The following is a 13949-nucleotide window of genomic DNA, read 5'->3' on the forward strand; positions in this document are numbered from 1 at the left end:
TTTTTCTCTCAAAGAACACAAAGGTTCTAATGAAATTACAAAGGTTATAATGAAATGTGTAGGATTAGTGTGATTCTAAGAAAAAAACCTAAAAAAATATTTTCTCTTGGCATTTACAAATTCTAAAATTTATTTGGAAAGGTGTACAGAGCCATATTGGGGCAGTCTTGCACACTTTGTCAGAGTTTTCCTTTGGTCAAGGTTAACTTCTCCCAGAAAGCCAGGATCCTGCTCCACCTATGGTGGAGTGCTCGAAGTAAAGGTTAAGTTCATTGTTCCTCCAGGTCTAGGAATTCCTGAATTAAACAGGTGACCCACCCAGCTGCCAGAGCAGTCAAGACGAGGACCTCCAAGAGAAACTAGACAACTTCCACCGGAACTCAGCCTGGAGTCTGGGGGGGAAGGGTTTGCCCAAACTGTTAAAAGGTCTGGCGCCATTAAAGTTTCGGGCTTTGATCAGTGAACATTGTCTTAGCCGCACTTTCTTTTCACCCCTCTTCCCTATAACCCCAAAATTCTCTCAACAGGTAACCCGGTTTACATGTGGCTGCTGGCAGCTACATAATTGGCGCCTGAACGTGGGAAGACCTGGTACGGGAGAATTTCCTGAGGTAACCCTATCCAGCGAAGCTTCGCAAGAAAGGTGATAAATGGTATCCACACGGTAAGCAACATAGAGGTCAAAACTAGCGCTAGTGAATTCGTGTCTATTGTTGTGAGTGCAGGAAGGATACGGTTTTTCAAGCAAACCGTGCGGGCCCGGCACGGTGGCTGCTTGGGTTAAAAAGATAGGGAAATATGGGGAAGGAATTTGGTAGGCATTTGCCCAAAGCTCGTAAGAGCTGATTTCGGCGAAAAGAAAGGGGTTTTTAAAAAATAGGCATATGTCCACAGCCTCTAAGAGCTGTTTGAAGAGAAAAATGGATGTAATTGCTTAACAAGTGCGCTTAACTTTCTGTGTATCTTTCCGTGTTTGTCCCGGTGCACCGACTGTCTATGTGTATGTTTATGTCCTCTCTGTGTTTTTGTGTGAACGACTGTTTCATGTTAAAAAGAAAAATTGGTAAAGATTTCATCTGCTGGTAACCTCTTGAGCCAGCCACAGTTTGTGTGGAGATTGATTTAAAGGCGCACCGCGACAGCGCAGCTCACTCAAGAGGCAAGCATGGCTGGGGAAAAAGCTGCTCTTAAAAGCCCAGAAACCTCAAGATTTGGGAAGACTTTGGTTTGGCTTGTGAAATTCATGTAGTCGCTTTATACTTGTTTCTAATTGGTTTTAATGGTATAAGGCTTTACATTTCTTGACTAAAGAGTTATAAATTAATTGGTTATTATTTAAAAGGTATAGTGTTATTAACAAAAGTTAGGTTAAAGCTGGTAGTTTAGGGTAGTCGCCATTTTTAAACAACACGTGGCATGACGGTTAAAACTGGTAGTTTAGGGTAGTCGCCATTTTTAAACAACACGTGGCATGGTTAAAGCTGGTAGTTTAGGGTAGTCGCCATTTTTAAACAACACGTGGCATGGTTAAAGCTGGTAGTTTAGGGTAGTCGCCATTTTTAAACAACACGTGGCATGACGCAATCCAGAAAATACAGGCCTTTAAGACGCTCCTAAATTGGCATGGTGTTTCATGTGAATCTTGGCCTGGAGATTGGACTTAATGAAGATTAAGATTTAAAATATTGTCTCTTTAATAAGTTACACTGTTATACACTTGAACATAAGAACTGGCAGACAAACCTTATGCTGTAAATATGTGTTTGCCATTGATTTTAAAGAAAATAGATTGTTTAAAATTGGGATTTGCTTCCAAAATTGCAATTGTGCTCTAATATTGCAAGAAAACATTGAGTTACAATAAAAATCAGTGTGTCATTGGCTACAGTTTTCAGTTTGCAGGCTCATAATTCTTAACATTTTGTAATTATGATAATTTTGAGAGTGATACAGCTATGGGTTTTAAAGGCCCATTGCCACTTTTCCACAAGTTTATAGGCTACAATGGTAGGAGCAAAATTTAACCCTCCAAGATTAAAAAAGAGATCTCTGTGGAAATGTATTTGATATCAAGTAGGTTCCTTTGACCATGGAATTACAGGTTTCTTTTGTTTAATCCTGAAAACATCCTAGCAGGTTTGGGTCTGGTCTTAGATAAAAGGCTCAGATCTAGTCCTTGCCAAGGACTAAAGGTGGATCCTAGGGCAGATAAATAAAAAAAAATGTGTTTTGTCTCTGTTTCAATATTAGAAGTTAAGATCTTAAAATTTTCAGTGTATAATGTTCATAGAATGTTTGTTACAGGCCTTTGCTCCTATGGACTTTTAGAATTTTTAGGTAAATGGCTTTCAAAGGTTGTTAGGATATATTAATTGGCTTTATCATATTTACCTCATTTTAAGCTTGCCACAGAAGGTCTTAAACCTCTGTTTTCAAGGTAGGAAACGTTTGTTCCTTGCTTCAAGCAGCAATCAAATTTATTATTAATGGTTGATCTATTGCATGGCAAACATTTTTAGACAAAATTAATAATTGTTATCCAAAAGATAATTTGTACTATCAGATCACATGTTTATTCCTTTGTTTCTCCCTGTTTCAACACTGATACCTGAATTGGATGCTATAGCAGCTATTTTTAAGATGTTAAAATTCAAGCTTTTAATAATAGTAGATATATATAGCTCATGGTTTATAATTGCTTAAAATTGGTCCATTTTTAATACTGCTAATTCTTAATATTTACAGTTTATACAAATGTGATTCAAATTTCTAAGAACAAAGGATATGTTCTCTAAATGACTGTCCTTTGGGTATTTGAAATAATTTTATATTTGTGCACATCAAATTATAAAGATTTGTTCTTGATGTCCTCAATTTCTACCTCTACCACGTAATGGTGTTAATCCTAGAGGACTTAGTTATTACAGATAAATGATATTCATATTTCTAATTTAGAAGATTAAAAAATATGTGCATATGACTAATGATTCATTTTTAGGCTGTCTAGTTGCAACTGCTCTAACAGAAAAAGCAACTAAAAATGTTACGTTTATTTTATATAATTACATAGTTATTGCCTATGTTATGGTTTATACTTTGTGTTCCAACTTAAATTAATAAAACAATATCTTCTTGGAAGAGAGAAGAGAGGGGAAATTGTGTCCCTGTGCATATAATTTAAATTATGCTTACATGTTTTTAAGAAAATTTTAAAATTTGGATGCCAAGAAACTCCTTGCTAAATGTATATAACATCTTGTAATTAGGCATATTGATGTCTAGGTGAAATGAAGGAATTCACTTATTGACATATGCCATGATCCTGATTTAATATTGGGGAAGGCATGTCCCCTATGTTTTTTCCACAGAATGCTGCAGAAGATATGCTGACTGTGTGCTTGCTGAATGCCCAGACCATGGTAACATAAGAGCTATATTGGGTATATGTTCTTGACTTACCTCAATTGTCAAATGTCCCAGGTTAGATAAATTGCCTAGCTTCAAGCTTTTAGACTTTGTGGGACAGAACATGGAGACTGTTAAGCTAGCTTAGGAAAAATTAATCTAAAGAAGAGTTAAAATGACTCTTCTCCTTATTGTGTTCAGCTGACTCAACCATAGACTGGTCTAGAAATAATTCCAATATTGAAGATTCCAATTTTGAAGATGGCTAACAATCTTCAGCCAGCTGTGTTAATTTAACATATAGTCTCCACTTTTCCTGAGAAGTAACAGCTTATTTCTTGATACACAAGGCTACCTCTCCCACCTCAGAGGCCAAGCTTTGGGTCCTTAAAGTTGTTAATTTGCAACTGAATTGGATACTTCTGGGACAAGTTAATCCTATTCCACCTTTAACTCTTGACCTTGTCTGTTAAGCAGACTGGCTGTCTACACCCAGGCTCACCTGGATGGAGAGATTGCATGTCTGTTAAAGACACTTGCAGACCCCCCTGGCTTCAAAACTTACACAAGTGGATCTCCAAAGAGGGAGCCACATAGAACTCAGATCTATGTGTGTTTGTTTATGAACAAACATGGGTACCAGTGAGACGTGCGAGGCAAAGCACTGCATGGGGAGGTGAATTTCTGCTTCTGAGTCCCCAGGAAGTACACCTAATTGCATAGGGGTTAACGTCGAGAGGCTGTCCTTAAAATAATAAGGGAGCCTATTACCCCTCCTCTGAAAAAGACGTTATACAATATTTAAGAGGAATTACGGTCAATGCTTCCCCTCCTGGTTAAGGCCCGCCTTCTTATGAAGGATATTTATCCACTTGTTTTCTACCTCCTCATTTTCAAATTAATTAAAAAAAAGGAGGACATGTACAGAGCCATATTGGGGCAGTCTTGCACACTTGGTCAGAGTTTGACTTTGGTCAAGGTTAACTTCTCCCAGAAAGCCAGGATCCTGCTCCACCTAGGGTGGAGTGCTCGAAGTAAAGGTTAAGTTCATTGTTCCTCCAGGTCTAGGAATTCCTGAATTAAACAGGTGACCCACCCAGCTGCCAGAGCAGTCAAGACGAGGACCTCCAAGAGAAGCTAGACAACTTCCACCGGAACTCAGCCTGGAGTCTGGGGGGGAAGGGTTTGCCCAAACTGTTAAAAGGTCTGGCGCCATTAAAGTTTCGGGCTTTGATCAGTGAACATTGTCTTAGCCGCACTTTCTTTTCGCCCCTCTTCCCTATAACCCCAAAATTCTCTCAACAGGTAACCCGGTTTACATGTGGCTGCTGGCAGCTACATAAGAAAGGTAAATAGAAGCTTTCATGAAATTTTTGAAAACATTGTGTCATCCAGGCCAGGGTTCAATCAGAAGGCAAAATAGTAACTTCAACAAGAACCTTTTAATGTCAAGACGTATTAACCATAAACAGATTAGAAAAGAAAGAAAGGTGTTACGCAGTAAGAAGTAGTAAGAAAGAGAGGATGAAAAAGTTACACATTCCAGACGACCCAACAAGCAGCTGAAAGAGTCAGATGCAGATATTTGCACCCAACCAAGGGACAGAAGCAGCTGACCTCTGCTGTTGAATTAGGAAAGGCTGAAAGAAGCTGAGGGTGACCCTGTAGGAGGACCAGCAGACTCAAATAATCTGGACCCCTGGGATCTCTCAAACACTGGACCACCAAACAGGCAGCATACACCAGCTGATATGAGGCCCCCAACACACATACAGGAGAGGACTGCTGGGTCTGTGTTCATTCAGAGATGATGCACCTAACCCTCAAGAGACTGGAGACCCCAGGGAATTTAGAGGTCAGGTGGGATGGGAAGTCATGACGTTCACGTGGAGACAAGGGGTATGGAGGAGGTATGGGATATGGAACAGTCAGAGGGTGGACAGGGGTGGTGGGGTGGGGAATGAAATATGGAGTATATAAAAAATAATTAAAATATTTACAAAAAAATTACACACAATAATCTACAGATCAGGTCTCCTAGCAGAAAGAGTTCATTCTTACCTTTTCCAAGGCTAGATCACAGACGCCATTGAAACATAAGCATGGTTCACTTTGGAGCAATCACTGTGGTGGGGCACCAGTAGAAAGTACTTGAAATCAGAATTCTAGACTGCTGGGTAAATCCCTGTGCTCTTGAGCTGCTGTCTGCTCAGTGTAGCACAAATGAGATGCTGGAGAACCTTTTACAATGTTTATGTCGCATCTCCACCCACAAAATGGCAGGGAGCTGGGTGGTGGTGGCTCATGCCTTTATCTGAGCACTCAGGAGGCAGAGTCAGGTGGATTTCTGAGTTCAAGGCCAGTCTGGTCTACAGAGTGAGTTCCAGGAGAGTCAGAGCAAGACAGAGAAACCCTGTCTCAAAAAAACCAAAAAACAAACACCCCCCCCAAAACAAACAAACAGCAACAATCAAACTCCACACAGAAATGGTAAGGAAAATATTCAAAAGATGCAAGTTTTCCACAAGCACTCAATAAGGAGTGAATTTGGAAATGAGAAGTAATGAATTCCTTTCACCCATGTGGTTTGAAACACTATGACCTTCTAATAAAATGTCTCTCAAAGGTATAATATTGAAAACAGCCAGACAGTGAGCAGCACAAGTCTGATCAGTGGAGAGGACTGATGGTAGAATGTTCAGAAATAGATTCTGCATGTATGTGCATGACTATGTGCATGTGTATGTTTGTGTGCGTGTGTGTACATGTGTATATATGTGCATGTATGAACATGTGTGTACACATGTATGTGTGTTATTGTGTGTGCAAGTGTGTACATGCATGTGTATGTGTTCATAGTGTATACTTATGTGTGCATGTGCATATGTGCACATGTATGTGAGTAGATGCATGTGTACATGTATATAACATATTCAAATATGGATGATCATAAGCACAAAATTTAACCTATGAAAAGATACCATCTAAAATAATTGGATAAATAAGTTATTACTTATACAGAGCATTAATATCAAGTCAGATTCTAAATTCCAATTCTATAGTAAAGCAAAGCTCAGATGGATTTTAAACTGGGAATTCCTAAAAGCTCAAACTTCTAGTTAGTAATTGGGTCCCCCAAGTCCCTAACAGCTATGAGTCCCAGATCACTTGTTGGCATCCATGACAACAAGCAGGGCTCTGATGAGTAGAGTCCTCTCCTGATTGCCTCGAAGAAGCTGAATCCGGAAAGCAAGGCCTCTACCACGTTTCCAGCAATAAAGATGGACAGGGGCTGAAGCAGGATAACAGCAGTACTGCCTATAGCAGCTGCCAAGCACTGCAAAGGAGCAGAAGACAGGAGGTTTACCATAATGCCTGCTACATTGGTTATGATGACGCATACAGGAAACTCCAAAGACCAAGAAAACACCTTAACGCTGCAAACACCAGGGATAACTGTGTCCTCTGCAAGCAATCTTGACCAACAAAGTCAATAACAAGAAGAAATAACAAGAGGAGAGTGATAGAATGCCTTTTGATAAACTCCTGCAATAAGAGAAAATCTATGACATAGTAGTTAAGACTATGAACTCTAGTTACACATTCTAATCTGAAAGTTCCATTACTTACTTCCCAGGCCGTAGTGAGTCAGGTTCACTGCCAACTTTTCAAACCCAGCATGCATTGCGAGTCTTGAATGCAGTGACTTTCCCCCTCTGCCACTGTGTACCTCCTCTCTGGCCCCGAACAACGCTGTAGTCTCCCTCCCTTCCTAATTCCACTCTGAGCCTCTCGAGGGAACGGGGAGTTTCCTGTTTCAGTTGATTGAATTCTAGCTCTTTCTACCGCCAGGAGAAGAATGTTACATTCAAGGACATTATGCAGCGTCATGAATCATGTCACTTTTCAGGAGATTTGGATGCATGCTAAACTCAGTGCCAGCACACAGGAATAACCACCTTCCATTAAAATGTGCACTGGGAATCCAGCAAGATATCGAGAGATTTGATCACCTGTTAGACTGATCGGAACTGTCACGTGCCAGGGCGGAGGCTTTGCTTTGTTCATGTTTAGCTTCTAGATAAAGAAGAGCCTGCACTCAAGCATCTGTTACATAAGTCACTGATGCCAGGTGCCCCGCATTATCCTCCTCATCACAAAGTTCTACCACGGGCCCTGTAAGTCTCTCTTTCACCTAGTGCTCACTCATTACAACTTCTCTAGGTTTGCAACCTCGAGGCGGAGGACCTACACTTTGATGGTGAGATCCAGTGAGCAGCCGAACTCAAGTTACTAAGAGTAGAGTGCCAGCAAGGTGGACACCCTCTCTCAGTGTGCACAGCCAACATCTTGTGCAAGTTCAAAGACATTGACTGTGAAACTCACTCCAGCCCTCCACCAGCTCTCAGAAGCATCTTGGGAATCACCCCGAACTACTGTGTTCTAACCTCGCGGCTCTTTAAAGAGATGGGAGACTCTTACCCATCGCTACTGGGAACCAGTTCTGTGACACACGCAACAAAGCAAGAATTACAAAGAATTTATAATGTGGGTGAGGCACAAGGGGTAAAAGTGATGATGCTGGCCTTACAGAAGAGACATCCACTCAATGTAGGCACTCACGATGTTTACTGCTCTGATATCTGCTATATTTTAATGAGTAATAAGAGGAATAGGGCTTTCTAAATGAAAATGTTATCTTATGCATATGACCTCCGATGCATTTGGTGGATAGGCTGTTGGCCATGGTGCCACCTCCTGGTCAAACATGAGAGTGTGATTGAGGAGGTCTGTGTTAGGGAAACAAGGATCCCCAGGCTTTGCTCAAACAAGAGGCCCCAGTGACAGCAAAGAAAGGGATTACAATCCCTCTAGGGGACAATGTCACAAAACCAAGAGTTGTGAGTTATTCTAGACAATTTTTTCATATTTCCTCTTCCATTATATAAATATCGGTTTAACATTTTACTGTAAGAATACGAATGTTTTAAGAGGATCTTTGTTATCATTTATACAAATTCACAAACAGTACAATTGATAGATAAAGGTCTCTGGATTTCTCCATGGTCTTTCGTGTTGCTTTGGAGGACTCTAAAAAATTAAACAAAATATCTCACAAAAATATATACATCCTACTCAAAAGCGAATTGTTTTAAAGCCACAGTCCCAACTCCCCCACCAAAACAAAGCCACCTATTCCTCCATATAGAAACAAAAGTTGTTCAAACCCACAAGCTCCCATTTCATGCACAGAACACAGATAAGACATGAAGTTCAGTCTCCTCTCTTTCACATAGCCTCAGGCTCTTTGCCGACTCTGAGCTCCTACACAGGACAGAGAGCCTCACTATATAACCTCTAGGTGGAAAAACTTGGAAGAGGGTTGGGGTGGGGCATAATTTGCATATGTAATACTATATATATATATATATATATATATATACATATACATATACATATATACATATATATATGATTCAGTCTGCATCTCAGACAAACAAACAAAAAGGAAGTTCTGCTCTCATTTCTCCCATCTATTTGTGCTATAAATTAAATCAATATTTAGAAACATGGTTGGGTCATCAAAGCCCAATAGATGAGAGGGAAAAGTCATAGTGAGGATGTGGAAGTGGAGCACCCTGAGTAGAAGGAGGTTTCTAGACAAATTCTTATTTCATGATGTTTCTGAGATTTTATCGACAGCTATGTTCTGTTCGTCTAATCCAGTGGCTCTCAAAATACGTTCCTGAGACCGACCAGATTATTCAGAAGTTCATTAGGAATTCACAGATATCTATTGTTTTCTATGCCTGAGGTTGTCAACTTTCAGTAACAATTTTAGCCACTCTAATCAACAATTCCTATTATCATCTAGATTTTATTTGGGTCTGTATAATCTGATAGCCCCCGAGAGTAATCACTTACAAAGTTAGTATTTTCCCTTACACGGTGATATTTCTCCCTATTTATTAGTGATGCAGATGATGTAAAAAATCACATTTCCAGGCCATTAAGTATGAAGTTAACAATCAGACTAGCCAACCTTAAACAGCCTCCTCAAATAGGAAGGTGTGGATCTGATGGGAAATGTACCAAGCTTGGCATTTACAAAGAACTGGTTTCATCACACGACTGTGGTAGCTCGATTTTGCTTGGATTCCCGCTGTGACCATCCAGCCCCAGAGTCCTCCCAGGCAAACTTCCAGAAGAACACTGCGGAAAGATCGGCCATTCCTTCTCAGAATGCTTCTGCCTTACCCTGATTCTACTAAGCTCTGTGTGTGTGTGCGTGTGTGTGTGTGTGTGTGTGTGTGTGTGTGTGTGTGAACTTGACACAGGCTGGAGTTATCACAGAGAAAGGAGCCTCCCTTGAGTAAATGCCTCCCCATGAGATCCAGCTGTAAGGCATTTCCTCAATTACTGATAAAATGGGGAAGCCACTTGTGGGTGGTGCCATCCCTGGGCTCGTAGTCTTGGGTTCTATAAGAAAGAAAACTGAGTAAGCCAGGGGAAGCAAGCCAGTAAGGAACATCCCTCCATGACCTCTGCATCAGCTCCTGCTTCCTGACCTGCTTGAGTTCCAGTCCTGACTTCCTTTGGTGATGAACAGCAGTATGGAAGTGTAAGCTGAAGAAACCCTTTCCTCCCCAGCTTGCTTTTTGGTCATGATGTTTGTGCAGGAATAGAAACCCTGACTAAGACAGTATACTAATCCCTATGGTCATTTATAGAACTAATATATCATTTCTAGTGTAACATTGAGATCCAAATACATTTGTTCTTTGTCACATCCCTTGCTCTGCAGAAACACCCACCTCCTCTCCCATGTCTTCACCTCTTGGGACCTTCACCATTCCCTTTTCTCAGAGCCAGGACACTTGTACATAGTTAGGTCCATCTCTCCTAAGTCCTGTCTGATCTTGCCTAAAGTTCTCATTTTGGAAGGCCAACATTCTGAACGGGACACAGTCTTCATGGACTTCAAAACTCACCATTCTTTTAAAGATGAGTACGATGCATTCTAGATAGTGGGAATGCAGGAAGAACGTCACTAGGTTGAGACAGCATGGCAAGTTCTTGGAGCCATCGGCATTGGCTGTGTAACCCTCCTCATTCACTGCTTCACCTCCCAGAGAAGCAACCTCTGAAGATGGCACTGCTCTCACGCACGGAGTGATGACAACTGTTTATTACTTTAGTGTGTTTTATAACATCAAGTGTGAGTCTTCATGAACCCTTCTGCTGCCTCATGCTGTCTCAAGATGGCAGCTGCCTATCTTGAGCTTACAAACCTTTATGAGCAGAGTTGGTCCAAGAGATAGCTATGAAATCTTCATTTCTCAGCTCTCCACTTCATTCTTACGATTACTTTTTCAGACCCTTGAGAGCTGACCCTTGCAGAAGTGGAGATTACTCGGCCTCCATATTCACATGTGACCCCTTCATATGAATTTGAGGCTGTCCTTAAAATCTCCACAGGCATCTATGAGTCATGTAATACAAGTTCCATCATATTGTGACTTTTCAGAAAGTTTGAGACTGGTAATAACTTCCCAATACCCCAGGCAATACTCCTTTGGTATTCTGAGCCTCCCTTGAGAAGATTAAATTTTCCCCAAATCTCTATGATCCTGGGCGTCTATTAATAGGTTAATCTCTGAGCTGGATCTGGCAGATATAAATGTGAGAGTTCCCAAGGAACTGTGAGTGACTGCATGCGTAGTCCAATGTCTGTCTCATAGCTAGAAGGAAAGAACCAAACTTCCCAATATTGTGGGCTGTTGATTCTACTGAAATATCAGATTCTTCAAATGACTTAATCAATAAGATAAATGCACAGGAAGGTCATATGCATCTCAACATTGTTGTGGTTCAGCATTGTGGCTTCAAGGGTATTCTGGGAGTAGACTGTAGAAGCAAACGCTCTCAATTTTCTGATGCTTAAAATAGACCCGTCAATGACATGATGTTTTCTTTCTGTATTGTTGCAGCAGAAATGAAACTGGTTCTAAAGGATTTCTTCCCCATAGGTTAAAGAAAAATAATTTGACTCTTTTTGCCCCCAATGGAGTCTGTCTTCATTAGACAGAAGGCAATGATAAATCACTTTTGGCAAGTTATACAAAAATGAAAGGAAATAGATATAAGTTATACCCTTCAGAAAGATTATATCTGAACCTTTAGTATCAAATATCCTGGAAACAGTACAAATCTCTATAGACCTCAAAAATGGAATACTAATCAAGTGAATTATATAGTTTCAGTTCTAGTAATAAAATTGTGCCCTTTATTTGTGGAAAGGATAAGCCTGTGAAACATAATAAAATATTCCTGGAAAAATGATTAAATTATCCAGACCTCAAAACTCAAATAAAGTAGTAATTGAACCATCATTACTTTTGGGGATATTATGAAAAAATTAAGATACAGAAAATAATTAATCAAAAACCATGAAAATCAACAAAGGCTATTCATACTTTGATATTTCTGTAGTAATTTCTAATTTTCTCTTCATTCTTAGAGACATTTCACACACTGGTGATTTGGAAATATGTGTCTTTAGACTCAGTACATTTATATGATTTTGTTTGTTTGTTTGTTTCTAGTTTACATAAATATTGCCCATTATGGTTAACTTTAGATGTCACCTAAATGGATTCTAAGAAGCAGCTACTTCTATTAGGCCATGGACTTTTTATTCATAATCAGGTTGGTGTCCTAAGGTAAAGAGAGAATTATGGCTTCTGAAGGAGGTGATATATAAGGTCTCAAAACTTGAAAACATTTCCAATATGTAGTAAGGTGAGTCAGCTAAATGGGTTAAGAAATGTCTGCACACCTAAGAAAGCATCATTTGGGGTATGTCTTATAAGGGCTTTTCTACCAAAGTTTAGCATGTGAATCCGAATAGACTAGCTGATCTAGACCACAAGCACTCTGCAACCACTTGGATTCCTGCAGAGACAAAATACAGAGCCTCACTGACCTCTCCTCTTCCATCCCCCAATCTGCACTAGTCAATGTTCTTTAATGCAGTGGTTCTCAACCTGTGGGACATGACCATTTTGGGGATCGAATGACCTTTTCACAGATGTCATCTAAGACTATCAGAAAGCACAGATGGCGCTGGAGAGTTGGCTCAGCGGTTAAGAGCACTGACTGCTCTTCTGAAGGAAGGTTCTGGGTTCAATTCCCACCAACATGGTGACTCACAACCACCCATAATGAGATCTGATGCCCTCTTCTGGTCCACCTCTTGACCTGTGGTTGACTTTATTTAATCCTGTTTACAGTATTCAACCAGAAAGCTCCTGGATTAAAGGTGTGTGCCAAGGCTGAGCCGCACCACAACTAAAAACAGGGTTTCCCAGGTAATAGCACAGTCTCAGGTTCCCAGTGGGATCAAATATCCTGCAACAGAGCAGTTCCCATTCCTGGAGTAGGGTGAAGTCAAAGTGTGGTAAGGCATGAAGAAAGAGAAATGAAAACCAAAGGTGTGGTATCTTCAAAGTATTCAGCCCAATTACCAGAGATGAAGATGAATGATTGTCACGTGAAATGTTCACATTAATTGAATAAACAGTTTATGAAACTGCAATAGAGCCGGGGCAGTGGTGGCACACGCCTTTAATCCCAGGACTTGGGAGGCAGAGGCAGGCGGATTTCTGAGTTCGAGACCAGCCTGGTCTACAGAGTGAGTTCCAGGACAGCCAGGGCTATACAGAGAAACCCTGTCTCGAAAAACCAAAAAAATAAAAAAACAAAACAAAACAAACAAAAAAACCATGGATATAATCTCTACTTTTATTTTTTCACTACGTAAAAAGCCAACACAAAATGTGCTGGCATGAACAATAACTATTTCTGTCAATGAGCGGCCTCCAAGTGGCTGGCTTTTGTTGGGGCCTAGGAATCACTTCACAAACCACACAAACACCGATTTCAGTCAGACAGGAATAGTTTAACGAACATATGCCCCAGGACTGGTTGACCAGGGCCATGATCCAGATTGGGGAACTGAACTATGACCCTGAGTTAAGATCCTACAGGGTTTTAAGCCCCAAACCCACAAATATCTGTGCCAAGTTTTTCCACCAATCAGGATTTAGGTATAGGGGTTTCCTTCGGGAACATGTCTTTGTTGTACAGTAATCCTGTTCCCATTGGCTGGGATAATCAACTGTGGCAGGGGGCTTGCCTTGGCTACTATTTATGTTCTAACTTGTCTACCAAGATGGGACTTGTCTAACATTCATGTATTAACTTGCAAACCAGGATGTCAGTTATCCATCCATGTACATGTCTCTTTCTGCCAAGCAGGATGTCAGTTCCCAGGGAGGTATGGGAACTTAAAAGATATAAAACAGTACTCAAAATAGAAGTCTTAGTCCAAATAGTGTCTTATATAGGTGCATGCGTCTCTCTTATGCTGGGGTGCATCCCAGGGGCAGCTTATACCATAAAGGCTTATACACAGGCACAGGAAGTCCTGTTGGGTGCTTTGGTTCAGGTCCAAGTTTATTGTGGGTAATTATACTGCTACT

General features: G+C 40.6%; 1 long non-coding RNA gene across 1 annotated transcript; it reads left to right on the top strand.

Annotated features, from left to right (window-relative positions):
- Positions 1-3257: 3257 nt before the first annotated feature.
- Positions 3258-4647, top strand: LOC127670361 (uncharacterized). The gene is made up of 2 exons (XR_007974556.1): positions 3258-3440; positions 4468-4647. It is a non-coding gene; the product is annotated as an uncharacterized LOC127670361 (long non-coding RNA).
- The last annotated feature ends 9302 nt before the right edge of the window (positions 4648-13949 follow it).

The sequence above is a fragment of the Apodemus sylvaticus genome, chromosome 20, assembly GCF_947179515.1.
Source record: "Apodemus sylvaticus chromosome 20, mApoSyl1.1, whole genome shotgun sequence".
In the NCBI taxonomy this organism is placed as follows: Eukaryota; Metazoa; Chordata; class Mammalia; order Rodentia; family Muridae; genus Apodemus; species Apodemus sylvaticus.